Here is a 13,383-nt window from a genome sequence, read left to right on the forward strand (position 1 = left end):
AAGTGGATGAAATATCTGTCGAAACCAACTGCAGCTGAAGAGCCCATTTTGGACTAAAGAAATTGGATTTTGGGCCCGATTTTCCGGCCCAAAACATGGCTCCAAGCCCATGCACGATTTTTGGATCTGAAAGTATAAAAACAAAAGCTTGACTCTTTGTTAATGGTAGATAGTTAGGTTAGAAAATAAATTAGGTTAGTATAAGAAAAGTAGCCATTAAACCTTAGTTCTAGATCTAGTTTTAGATTAATTAATTAGTTTATTTCTTGAGTATTGAATCATTGTTTTTATTATTCATTAGATTAATAAGTAGTTGTTATTCATTCAATCATATCTTGTTCTTATTGTTCTATTAGATTTATAAAGTTAATTACTTATTCCATAATGACATGTTTTTATTATTGTTCTTGTGTTGGGAATGGTAGTATAGAAATTTCACATCAAATCATTACTCTCACCATTGTTCCTTTTGGGTTTGATTAGTTGAACTCAATTTAAGTCTAGACAATTAAGAGTGGAACGAATCCTTACTCATTATATTGCATGATTATGTTTTGAGAGTAAGAAGAATTGATTTAAACGTAATAACGGTAGGATTACGTATTAGTGTTGTTAACATTAATATTTAGGATTCTACTATTTTTATGGTTATCAATATTCTGTTTCTTTTAAATGACAAGATTGTCATTAAGAAAAATAAACTTTTTATTTGTTCTGGTACATTAGAAGGCAATTTATACATCATTAATCTTATTCCACCTACAATGCATTAAATTTTACCCAGAGTAGTATTATTCTAGAAGTATTGAGAGGAGAGACATTAAACTACTTCAATACCAATTGCACAAGAATAGGAACCACAATGTGTCACAAATGACGTACAAGAACAAGAGGTGCTTCGTCGTAGTGGGAGGGTTATTAGACAACCAGATAGGTGATTGGTTTGGGAATGTCTTTAGACATAACCTTTGATAACCAAGATCCTGATCCCTGGACCTACAATGAAGCACTCCAAGATAGAGATGTAATATCTTGGCAAAAGGAAATGAATTAAAAGATAGAATCTATGGATTCTGATCAGATCTAGGAGCTTGTAGAGCCACCCAATGGTATAAAACCCATTGGATGCAAGTGGGTCTATAAAATGGATGTCAAGATAGCTTTCCTTAATGGAAGTCTTGAGGAAGCCATCTATATGGAGCAACCAAAAGGATTCATTGAAAAAGGTCAAGAGCATCTTGTTTTGTACAAGAAATTTGATGGAAACATAGTGGTAATTCTTGTGCTTTATGTAGATGACATCTTACTTATTGGAAACAATGTGAAAGTGTTGACAGACATAAGGGTATGGTTATCCAAACTTTTTGATATGAAGGACTTGGGATAAGCGGGTCACGTCCTTAGGATCAAAATTATAAGAGATCACAAGAAAAGGATGTTGTGCTTATCTCAAACTACCTATATTGATACTGTGTTGACTCGTTCTAACATGCAAAACTCCAAGAAAGGTTTTTGCCTTTCAGGCATGGAGTTCCTCTATCAAAGGATATGTGTCCCAAGACACCAAAAGAGATAGAGGACATGAAAGCGGTTCCTTATGCTTTGGTTGTAGAAAGCTTAATGTACGCCATGCTATGCACGAGGCTAGACATCTGCTTTACCGTTGGCATGGTTAGCAGATATCAAAAGAACCCAGGACAAGGGCACTGGACTGCGATAAAACATATACTGAAGTACCTGAAAAGGACTAAGGATTATATGTTAGTATACAATGCAGATAGTTTGGTTCCCTTAGGGTATACAGTCTACACTATCGTGAACTCCTAAAAGTATTTCCACGAATGAAGAATGGTAAACGTCCACACTATCGTGGCTTACTACTTCTTGGTGTGGAGGGTGCTGAAGGGTCAGATAGGGACAAGGGTAAGTCTACCTCAGGTTGTGTGTTTGCCTTGTGAGGTGGAGCCATAGTATGGAGGAGGCTGAATATGTGGCAGCCACTTAGGAGGCTAAAGAATCAGTTTTGGGTCCGGAACTTCTTAGAACCAAGTAAACACATTGAGCGGAAGTACCACCTAGAAAAGAGGAGATGTTTATATTACCTAGACAAGTATGTGTATATGGTACCCCTCGACGCCTGCATCAAATTCAAGTTGCTGCAACTCGATCTACAAGCACTAGTAGAAAAAAGGGTTTTTGTGACTGTTTTAAAATGGTATTTGTGACTGTTCTATTTGAAACGGTCACAAATGGCAGAAAAGGGTTTTTGTGACTATTTTAAAAAGTTTTTGGTGACAGTCGGATTAGAAACTGTCACAAATGTTTTTTTTCTAGGTAAGGGCATATGTGTGGAGTAATATTTGTGACCATTCTACTAAAACAATTACATATTCCCTTGCATTTATATGACAGCCTATCCATTTTTTGGTCTCGCCCACAACTCCAGCCCATTAAAAAAAACTACTTCAAAAACACGCCCACGTTCACTCTCACCCACTCTTTGTGCCTCTTATGAACACCCAAAAAAAAAATAACCTCGATCTCTCACGACTCTCTTTTCACTCACACTCCATCAGTGAAACATTCTCTAGTCCACGATCTATATTCTCAAAAATGTTCACTCACTCACCACTCTCAAAACATAACAGAAACAGCTCTTAATCCAAAAACTGTATCATCACATCTTTAATTGATCTCTCATTTTTACTCCCCAACCAAAGAAGAACTATCATCATCTTCAAGTGAGATGTGAATTATATTGTAATCTCCCAGGAGTTAGTAGATAGTATGTTAATTCGTTTTTTATTTCCTTGGCAAATACAAGAATTGCTTTGTGGCGTTAAAGGTTTCATCTTGCTTGGTCTGGTATGTTCAAATTTCCGCGCTTCCTTTTTATATTTTGGTTTTTTGTATGTGTTTTCACTACACCAGAATTTCATAATTATTAGGACACACCCTTTGGACAATATACCTCGTCTTGTATTAGGAACGAGATTTACCATCTTAAGCAGTTTGAACCCCGTCGTAGTTGGTTTTTAGGTTGATTACAGTTGACTATAGGACATAAGTTTTCGTCCCAAATTAGAGACGAGACAATTTGTGCTCTTCCAGTTTCAGTGACTGTCGCAGATGATTTTTCATAGAGAAGGTGTTGACCCTTGCTTTTAGCGCTCCAATATTAATATTTGACTACCCCGCCCAATGAGTCTGAATTTGTTGCACACGGGTGCTTGTTGCACACTCTTGCTGATTGGTCCACATGGAAAGGTAAGTTGGAATCGTTGAAAGGTCTAAAACAAAGGGTTAGACTGAAAATGGATAAAGAGACAATTGTTATTCCTTTTTATGACTTTATGGTGTCATGGGCAACGAAATGGGTCTAACCAGAGGAAGGAAAGATTTCACCTTGTTCGCCTAACTAACCAGACGAAATGGGTCTCAAGATTCCACTTCAATAGTTCAATTATTACGATTTCCTGTCAACTTAACTAGATTGATTCCAATGCAGTAATTCAAAGTTCAAACTATATCTTTTGTTAAAGTAATAAACATCAATTTCAATTTGAGTGGGGAATTATGTAGGAGTATATTTAGTTTCTCAAAATTTGGCTCGGGATATACATCAAATATCGACACCCAACTCTAGGAAAATTCTAGGATGGAGTTCATAAAATGGCTCATCGATGTCCACTAGTCCAGTTAGGGAGTTTCTTGAGTCGGATCAAAATTGTGAACTAAGAAAGCATGTAGTGCACATGGCTCCCACAGTCCCAGACGGCCAAACCCCAACTAAAAAAGAATCCAAGTGAGCTTAAATGCTAAAACATGGACTTCACCCCCAAAAAAAATCGAATACGTGGACCAATCTGCAAGAGTGTGCAACAAATTCGGACTCCCCGCCCAATATTTCACTACTATTTGGTTATCTCATCCAATATTTATTTCTTTCATTAACCCTAATAAGAAAGTGAGGGTTTGGTGGGAGGGCTTAGACAATAAATTTTTTGGTGGTAGTGATTTGACAATAATAGCTTCAAATCTCTCTTAGAATCGGCAAGAGCTGCATCTCGCTCTCTCTCTCTCTCAAGTTTTGGTAACCCCCTATCTCTATCTTTCATCAATTTTCGTTTTTATTCAATACCTCGTGTTGAACCCCAATTTCGATTCTAGGGTTGTGCAATGTTTTTGGTAATTGGCTCAATTTCTTAAATTTTTGGGTTTCTTCATTCCTTAAAATGTAAAAGCTTGTGTCTTTGTTGTAGTATTTTGATGTGAGTGTACTGTTGACATGATTTTATCGTCCGACCTAATCAAATTGTCATGGGTTTTGTAAGAATAATATTTGAATGTTAAGAATCTCTTTATTTTCTTAAATATCAAAATCGATGATACAAGCTTGCGAGCTGAATGTTTTTTTTTTTTCTATTTAACAAGTATAAAGTTTGAAACTTTGTTGATTGCTAGCATTCCATTTGTAACAATGACCGCTATTTTTTTACATGTTTAAAATTTAATAAAAAAGATGATTAAACATTATATGTCTTAAACTCTTGGATTGTTGTTGTAGCATCCCCAATTTTTATCACATGGTTATTTATTTTAAATGGTTAGGAAATAATCTAGAAATAAATAGATTGAAATATATTTATAGCTAACATTGTGTGGGAGAAGGAGAAGAAGAGTGAGGTAAGAAGAAGCTAGCAGAGAAACGTTTGCGAATGAGCCTTGCTGAGGACCGGGGATATCGTTGTCACTTGTGAAGAACAACCCCTCATTTGATTCTTATTGCATGAAACTAGTGAGTACTTAGTATTTTGTTTATGTTAACTATCTGTATGATTTATTTTTATCTTATGATACTTTTCTATTCGTCATAACATATATGTGTAGGAAGATGAATTGATAATATAGTATGTAAGTAGTAGTTTTCTTGGTTTAGTTTTCTGGGGTCGGTTCAGAAGAGTCCTGAAAATTCATGCTTGGGAATGAGGTCTCGGGGCTTGAATAAAATTTTTAGATCTGCAAGTCTTCTTTCCAATACAGTTGGATTCACCTAGTTTCAATATCTACACAGTAAGTTAAGACTGTTTTAATACAGAGAGGTCCGTCAGGATTTTTCTGACCAAGTTCTGTGTTTGGTCGCATTCTGTGAATTTTTTGTTAAGAACCTGCTTTCATGGCCTAAACGTTAGTTGTAGGTAATTTAATTATGTTTCAAACCCAATTTACCTTGTACTAATCCAAGTTATACAAAGGAAGTTACGATAGTTTTAGTGAAGAAAGGTCAATCAGGATTTTTCCTGATAACCTTCGGTTTACAATCAGGTCAAGTGAATTTCTGGGTGGGAATTAGGTTTTTGGGTATGAACAAACATTGTAGAGATTGGAGTTTAGTTTCTGACACCTTTGTATTTGTGTCAATCCAACTTATATAGAGAAAGTTAGGACTATTTTAGTAGAGTGTGATTAAACATGGTTTTAATCTTGGTTATTATAAATATGTTGAACCGATTGATTGATGAGTATTTTCCTATATAATACAATGTTTGTTTGATTATTATTTTAAATTGTGGCTGAAATTCATATTCTTGACATAATGATATTTGCTTTGAATGCATGATCTTAAGCTTGATTATTATATGTTGAGATTTGCTTGAAATATCGTATTGTTATTGACTTGAACATTTGTTAAGTGGATAAGGACAAAAATGAAAGGTGTATACATAGTCTGATTAGGTTATAACTACTAGAACTCCTTGATGTTTATTTTACCCCTCTGGAAGGAAACTAAATGCCTTAGTGCTGATGTCCTAACGAGTAGGGCCTTCCACTTCTGAAAGGGAATGAACTAAGTGCCTTTGTGGTGATGCCCAAAAGAAGTCGAAGTTTATTGTTAGTCCTTGTGTGGAAGATTGATTATATTTTCTCCGTTTATATTAGAAACGTTGAGGTGTGCACTTGTTAGCCAGTTGAGGCTCTTTTAGGACTTATATAGTCTGGGCTTCCGCTCAGCCATATTCAAGGTTGATGTCCCACTAGAATATGGTTAACAGAGTAGTTCCCATTATATGAGGGAGGCGTACGGGCATTGTACGATCGGCACATGGGTATGTGCGATCGTGGTAGGTTCTAAACAACTAAATTAGGTCCACAATAATTATGCAAAACACTACAAGAAGTACGGAATATAATTAGTATCAAAATCTTAATTTTGTTCTTGATTGATGTAATGAATGAAGGTTCGGTTAATTAATTGTATTGTTTATAGTTATTTATTTGGGTAAGCAACTACTACTCGAAAGAGTTAAACTAATTAAAGATACTCTCTTTTTGAACCTATTATATTTTGTGTACCAATTTTGATGTTTGAAGTCAATCGTATAAAGAGACACTTGGACTTGGAGTAGGATAGAGCGAGATCTTTTTCTGTATTTTATGGGTAAACAGTTCTATGAAACTAATATGTCTATGTTCTTAGCTGAATGGTCTTCCTGTGGTCAAGCGATTAAGAGGAATTAGTGAACATGTTGTAACAAAGAGTTAGGAGGTATGTGCAACTTAATAATTTCTATTTAGTTTGCGACTTTTCCATTCTATGTTTAGATTTACTTAAAACTTTTAGCTGCCTGTACAACCATTATGCCTTTCGTGGCATATCATTTTTTTTCAAAAAGAAAAGAAAGAGAAAATATCACTGTTTATTCCGCTTGTTGCTGAGAAGGCAATGTTAGGCAGTGTGTTTATTTGATAAGATATTGTTCCGTTATTACTTATACATTCCTGTGTTTACGGGTTGCATTGAATCTTTACAGTTTGTAGAGGATGTACATGAACATAGGTACATAGGTGTATGAAGCTTCTAACCAAATGGAATGGTTTACACCATAAATTATAGGTTACATTGCCTACAATGTCATCGACTTGTTTAGTATGGATGTTTATTGGTTGGATTCGGCACCGGTGACATGGAAACCATTATCAACACGTACGTAACTATTTCCATGTATATTGATTAGTATACTTTTTTATTATATATGTAGACTTTTTTATTTCTTATATTGACATTAATTGCTTAAATTTTTAAGTTGAAGTGCGTTGATAGCTGTAAAATGGATCCAAGCGAATAGAAGTTCTCAAAAACCATGTTGGCACCACATTAAGGTAAACGATTATAGTCATTATTTATGTATGTAGTTGGTGTATAACATCCCTAATTCAATTTCATATTTATGCAGGGCCCTATGCAACCAAATGGTAAACAATGTTGTATTTATGAAATACGTTGCTTCATGCGAGGCATAATGAGCGGTCCTTCTCCTTTGCCATTGAAAGTAAGTAAAATGTCTCTCACATTTTAACTTAATTTATGCTTGATATCTTTAGCAACTATGTTTTTAACTTTTTTTTTCTCTATTTTGCAAAATATTAAACTTGTTGTTTCTTATATTCCAGCTAAAAAATCTTAGCCATAAAAATGCCTTCACCGACAAGGAGATAAATGAAGTTCGAATGATTTTGTTATGTTCATCTAAGAATGTATTATGAACTATCCTCAAGATGAAGATGAACCATAAGGCTGAAGACATATATGTGGGTGATTGACTTTGAGGAGATTAGGTTATTTTTTCATTTGGATTTGGATTAGATTTATTATATTTATATGAATTAGATTGGAAATGTATTATTTATTTCATTACGTTTTACGATTAAGTACAAATATATATTGGTTATCCAATGGGATTGGAATGTTTCAATGAAATTAGCAATATATATGAGTGTTACTTGAAATTTAATAGATCATATTGAAGTATGTAGTTTATTCAGGTGTTTGCAGGTCCCCAATTTTGGAGGTTTTTATATATATTCACGTTTTTTTTTCTTTTTTTAATAAAAAAAAACAATATATACATATCACTGTTTTACTCAAACCGTCATGACTAATGGTACTTTTTATGACCGTTGGAAAAGATGAATGCATAACAGTTTATTTAAAACCATCATAAATGATATGATTTGTTGTGACGGTTTTTGAGCAGTTGTTACCGTTTTTTATGGTTTTATGACCGTTAAAAAGGATGAATGCATAACCATTTATTTAAAATTGTCACAAATGATATGATTTGTTGTGACGGTTTTTGAGCAGTTGTTACCATTTTTATGGTAGAGAGAGGCTAGTCTGGAACAAATATTTGTGACGGTTTTGGGAAAAAAATAAATGACTCTCACTCCGTCACGGTTTTGGAAAAAAAAAAACAGTGAATTGCATTTGAAAACTCTAAAAAACATAGTGACAGTACTTATCAAATATCTGGCACAGTATTCTAATATGGTCGCAGAGATAAAGGGTTGTATATATGCTCTAACAAACCCCTGTAGCGAGAACAAGTAAACTACCTTTTACATATAGCTGGAAATCCGAGAGGCATGTAATATATCCTTAAGTTCTTGAACTTGTATGACAAAGTTTTACGTCTAAATATACTTGTGCCACGGGTTATCCCATGCAAATTTCTGCAAGAGAATTAGCCAACTAGTTGAAGTTCTCCTAAGCATACAAGCTTTTGTTAGAGGAGCTGAGCTCCTTTTATGTTTGTTAGTACGACTATACAAAATGAAAGTTAACAATGTGTTTGAACCACTGAATTTGAGCATTTAATAGTTAGGGAGAATTTCATTATATATTGACTTGTTTCTTGTCTGGAATATCTTACAGAATATTTAATAGGACATTGTGAGGCTTGTTGGATGCGCTTGTTGACGAAAACATGGTGCATCATTGATGACATAGAGTGACTGAAACCTTCTAGAAAAGATGTAATCACCAGGAAATAGAGCTTGAGATTGTCATGCGGTCCGATTTCCACAGGAACATGTTCGATTGGTTTCACGCAGGGGAGATGAAGAAAATAAAGAATTTCCCTTGTAATACTTAAATTTCCCATTAATAAGAATGATAACTCAACAAAGACATTTTGGTATTGCTTGCTCAGTTTCCCTATTGGAATTGTTAGTACTTATGTACTATTTATGCTCCAAACTGTTGTCCAAGTTTCAAACAACTGAGCTCCAAAATCTTATATGTATCCAAGTAAGAACGTATGCATTAGCATTCAGAGAATAAAGTAATCAGATTGATGTATTAAAATGCTCAAAATTGTGGTCCAATTTATCATTAATCAGGCTGCAACTTAACGATAATTCATTTGCCTACATTACCATCCTGCACAATTCGTATTGCACAATCTCAATCAACCAGGTTTTTTTTTATTATAATAAGAACATGATTTACGCACAGGGAAAAGTTGGAGAATATGGAACCAACCACAACTACAAATACTACAAGTAGATAAATACTACAAGCGAGACAATTTCATTAGTACTATCCAAGAAACCTGTTTCTGCTCTTTCACCAATCTTTCTGTCAGAGATGAAGTCTACAACATTTGAAGTTTTGTAGAGTACAGTGAGCTGAATTTGAAAACACGGTGAACTCTGCAATTATTGTTATAGCTTCAAATACATGTTCGTTACAGTTAACTCAAACAACCAAAGTTTAAGCCATTCGGTACACTTTTGCTCAAGTTAACTCAAACAGCCAAAGTCTACAGCCCATTTACCACAACCAATATTTGAAGTGCTCTGGCAGTAGTAAAAAATTCATTTGGTACACTTCAATTTCCAAAACATAGATTGTGCACAAATACAATAATCCACACTATCGGCTATTAGTTAAAATAGCTAGCACAACTGATGAAATGAATCATGTTCAAAAGGAACTACAAAGATGAACCTAAACCAAAGAAAACTTCAAACAGGCCATTCTTATTCTTCCTCTTCCCCATCATTCTCAGCAATGTTGAAGTACCACAGCTCATAAATATTCTGTTCTTTGTTGGAAGCAATCACACAGAAGCCAGTCTCTTACATCGTGTTTCTTCAAATACTTCTTTGTTAGGTACTTCAGATACCTGAACAACAAAAGAGATAGTAATTAGTACCCAGTTTCCAATGACATTGTATACATAGAAGATGATTCAACAACACTTGAAGGCCAGACATAATGGAAAGTAGTATAGACGAACACTCTCAAAAGTCAACAGATGATTTGAAAACTTTGCAACCAAACCATGCCAAATACTCAAATACATTGCTATACCATATAGAAATATAACCATGCACCCCTTACCTCTAAATGATTTCTCAATTCTCCTTTGTTCCAATGACGCAAATACGCCAATTTTCCCTGAAATAGATTTCTCCAGATTGTGTCACTTAGCCCCTGTCAGTTATTTGACCAACTTTATAGCTCTGCATCACAGCAACGACTCCGTCATGCTACTTCTAAGCAAACCAGTAACCTCTAATAAGATGAGATTCAAAAACAATACATTGTCTACAATAAACAGTAATTTGACTCAGCATGAACAAAAAGCAGAAGGCGTGATAGAATAATAAACAAGTCCTTGGGTCATCAACCAAGAGCAAGGAATTAATCACAAAATTGTACACTCTTTTTCAACATAGTAATAGATAATCTTATTATATATAGCCAATCGAAAGTTACACAGATTGGAAGACTATGCTATTTCAGACATTGAAGATATATGAGATTGGCATTGGTCATCCTGAGGCCCCTGAGCTATTATGGCCATTGTGACTTTTTGACTGAATAAAATTTACACCTTATCCAAACACAAAAATGTATGTTTTGAGATGAAAACGATACAAGAGAACAAAAAAAAAGATCATCATGCAATAACTAAACAATAAGGACTTTTCTCATCTCATGAACGACACCCAACTGAAACTAAAGTGCTCCAAACGAATTATCCTGCATCTTCACTTGAATTTTGACCCAAAAAGATAGTACGCCCTTCAACTACATTATAACCTACTTCAAACCCCACATCACCCCAAATCATCTCAAGTACCATAAAGCTAGTAACTATTTCACTGACTATGGCCTATGGGCAAACCTTAAACCAATCATAATCATAAAAAAACAGTATCTAATAACTAGCATTTCAACAAACAATGAGAGATTGTACTCAACCAACAAAACAAACCTAAGAAGGTAATACAATTTATTTGACATGGAATTTAACACTTACCAAAATCCAAGTCTTGCACTCCTGCTCTGAAGGTAATACACTTTATCTGTAACAACCAATGAGTGAAGAATCGCTGGAAACCTATAGAGATTGGAGCTGGAAGATGGGCTGATTTTGGAGGTTTAAATGGGTTGCTGGCAATTGATTATTGGAGCTAAAATGGTTGATTTGAGCTAAAATGGTTGATTGGAGCAGGGAGATCGGTTGCTTGTAGAATCGCTGGAACCTTAAAGCAAATTTGGAGCTGAAATGGGTTGAATTTGGAGAATTTGAATTGATTTTGGAGAATTCGATTTTGGAGGAGTTGAAATGGGTTGATTTTGGAGCTGGAATGGTTGAATTTGCTGGAATGATTTCGTTGTTGGAGAGAGGAATATGAGAGAGAATGAGCGAGGAAACCCTTCGTAAGTCTCTATTTCGATATTTTGGTGTTTAGATCTGGGATCTGAAAACGTGATCTAACGGCGCAAAAAAAACTGTAAGATTGCTATTTTTTTGGGCTGTCTACCTAGCCGACGCGATATATATATATATATATACATACGAGTATGCAAACCGTGCTACGCATCGGTGTTTTTTCAAATCTTTAAACCTGTCAGTTATAATTTAAAAAATAATATAAAAATATTAAGAGGGGTTGAATATAATTTGAGTGACGTGAATGAGGTTTTCTAAATTATTTTAAATAATATGAAGCTAATTCTAATTTCAATAAAGTGAGAGAGTTTTTGGTAAATTGTTTAAAAAAGAGGGAGTTGATTAGAATAATTAAGGGAGGTGGTTCTAAAATCATAAAATAGAGAGATTACAAATATACAGTTCGGTTGAAAAAAATTCCTCCTAAAGATCCGGCTATCATATAGTGTGTATATATATATATATATATATATTAGGTTTTTTTAGATAATTGGGAATTAGACATAACCCCCCACTATAATTTTCTTTAGACATGCCCCCCACTTTAACGTTTGATGTGGGTCAACTAGATTTGACTCTCATTGACCGTTAGTCCAAGTTTTTTATTTTCTTCCAATAAAATAAATAAATAATAATATAAAACTCCTATATTGAAATGCCAAATATGCCCTCAATGATTTCTATTTCGTATGCAATTTGCTATTTAAATTCAAGTCTTTATATTCTACTATTTAACAAGCATGAACCGATGAACACACTCAAAGGGTGTTTAAAGTTTTAATCATGTATTTAATGGTCATTGAGGGCGTATTCGGTATTTCATCATGGGAGTTTTAAATTACTCAATTATAATTATAAATGGGGGGTATGTCTAAAAACCCCTTTTTTATATGGTTTTTTTTCCCCACATTGATCATCAAATCACTCTATTGTAAGTTAGTCATAAGCGCATAGACTTTGCTTTACTTGATATATATATATATATATATATAAGAAGTAGTAGCCCTTAAGCAAGCATGCCAGTTTAACATTATCCCTTCGTTAAGGTTTAAACAATTTGGGAATCTCTATTTATGTACTGGTGTCCGGATCTCACCCCTACCTTGATGTCTAAAGTGGTCAGAACTCAGAACAAACAGGAACGGGTGATCGAACCTCAATACCCTAGGGTAAAGTCTATTCTAGATACATATGACAGGGTTTTAATTAGTTTTACCACTAGATTTTGGACCCGGGCATACACCCGGGATCTATTAAATATTTTGTGTGCTGAAAAGGCTTTACAAAATGTCTCATACAAATTTTCAAATCACAATATATTTTTATTGAAAATAAACCAAAATACGTTAATGAGCAGCGATTATGGTGCATAAGTACTTAGAAACTAAATGATCAAATTGAGATAGCCTCTTCACTTTGTGGTTTAGGATATTAATCCGTAATTTTCAAATAGAATTATCTTAAACACGATCTAGCTTGTATAATAGTTTTCTTAGATTTATGGTGATTTAGCGGCAAATTTTCGAATCAGAATATATTTTTATTGAAAATAAACTGAAATACGTTAATGAGCAACGATTATGGTGTATAAGTACTTGGAAACTAAGGGATCAAATTGAGATAGCATATTCACTTTGTGGTTTAGGATATTAATCTATAATTTTCAAATGGAATTATCTTAAAGTCGATCTAGCTTGTATAATATTTTTCTTAGAGTTATAGTGAGTTAGCGTTAAATCATCACCGATCGGCTTACGTACTAATGTGTACAAATCACTAAAACATATTGATTGTTTCTATATCCTCAAAGAATACACTACTTGCACTTGAAAAGATTTATCATATGAATGTGTTC

This window comes from Coptis chinensis, chromosome 2, assembly GCF_015680905.1.
Source record: "Coptis chinensis isolate HL-2020 chromosome 2, ASM1568090v1, whole genome shotgun sequence".
Classification (NCBI taxonomy): domain Eukaryota; kingdom Viridiplantae; phylum Streptophyta; class Magnoliopsida; order Ranunculales; family Ranunculaceae; genus Coptis; species Coptis chinensis.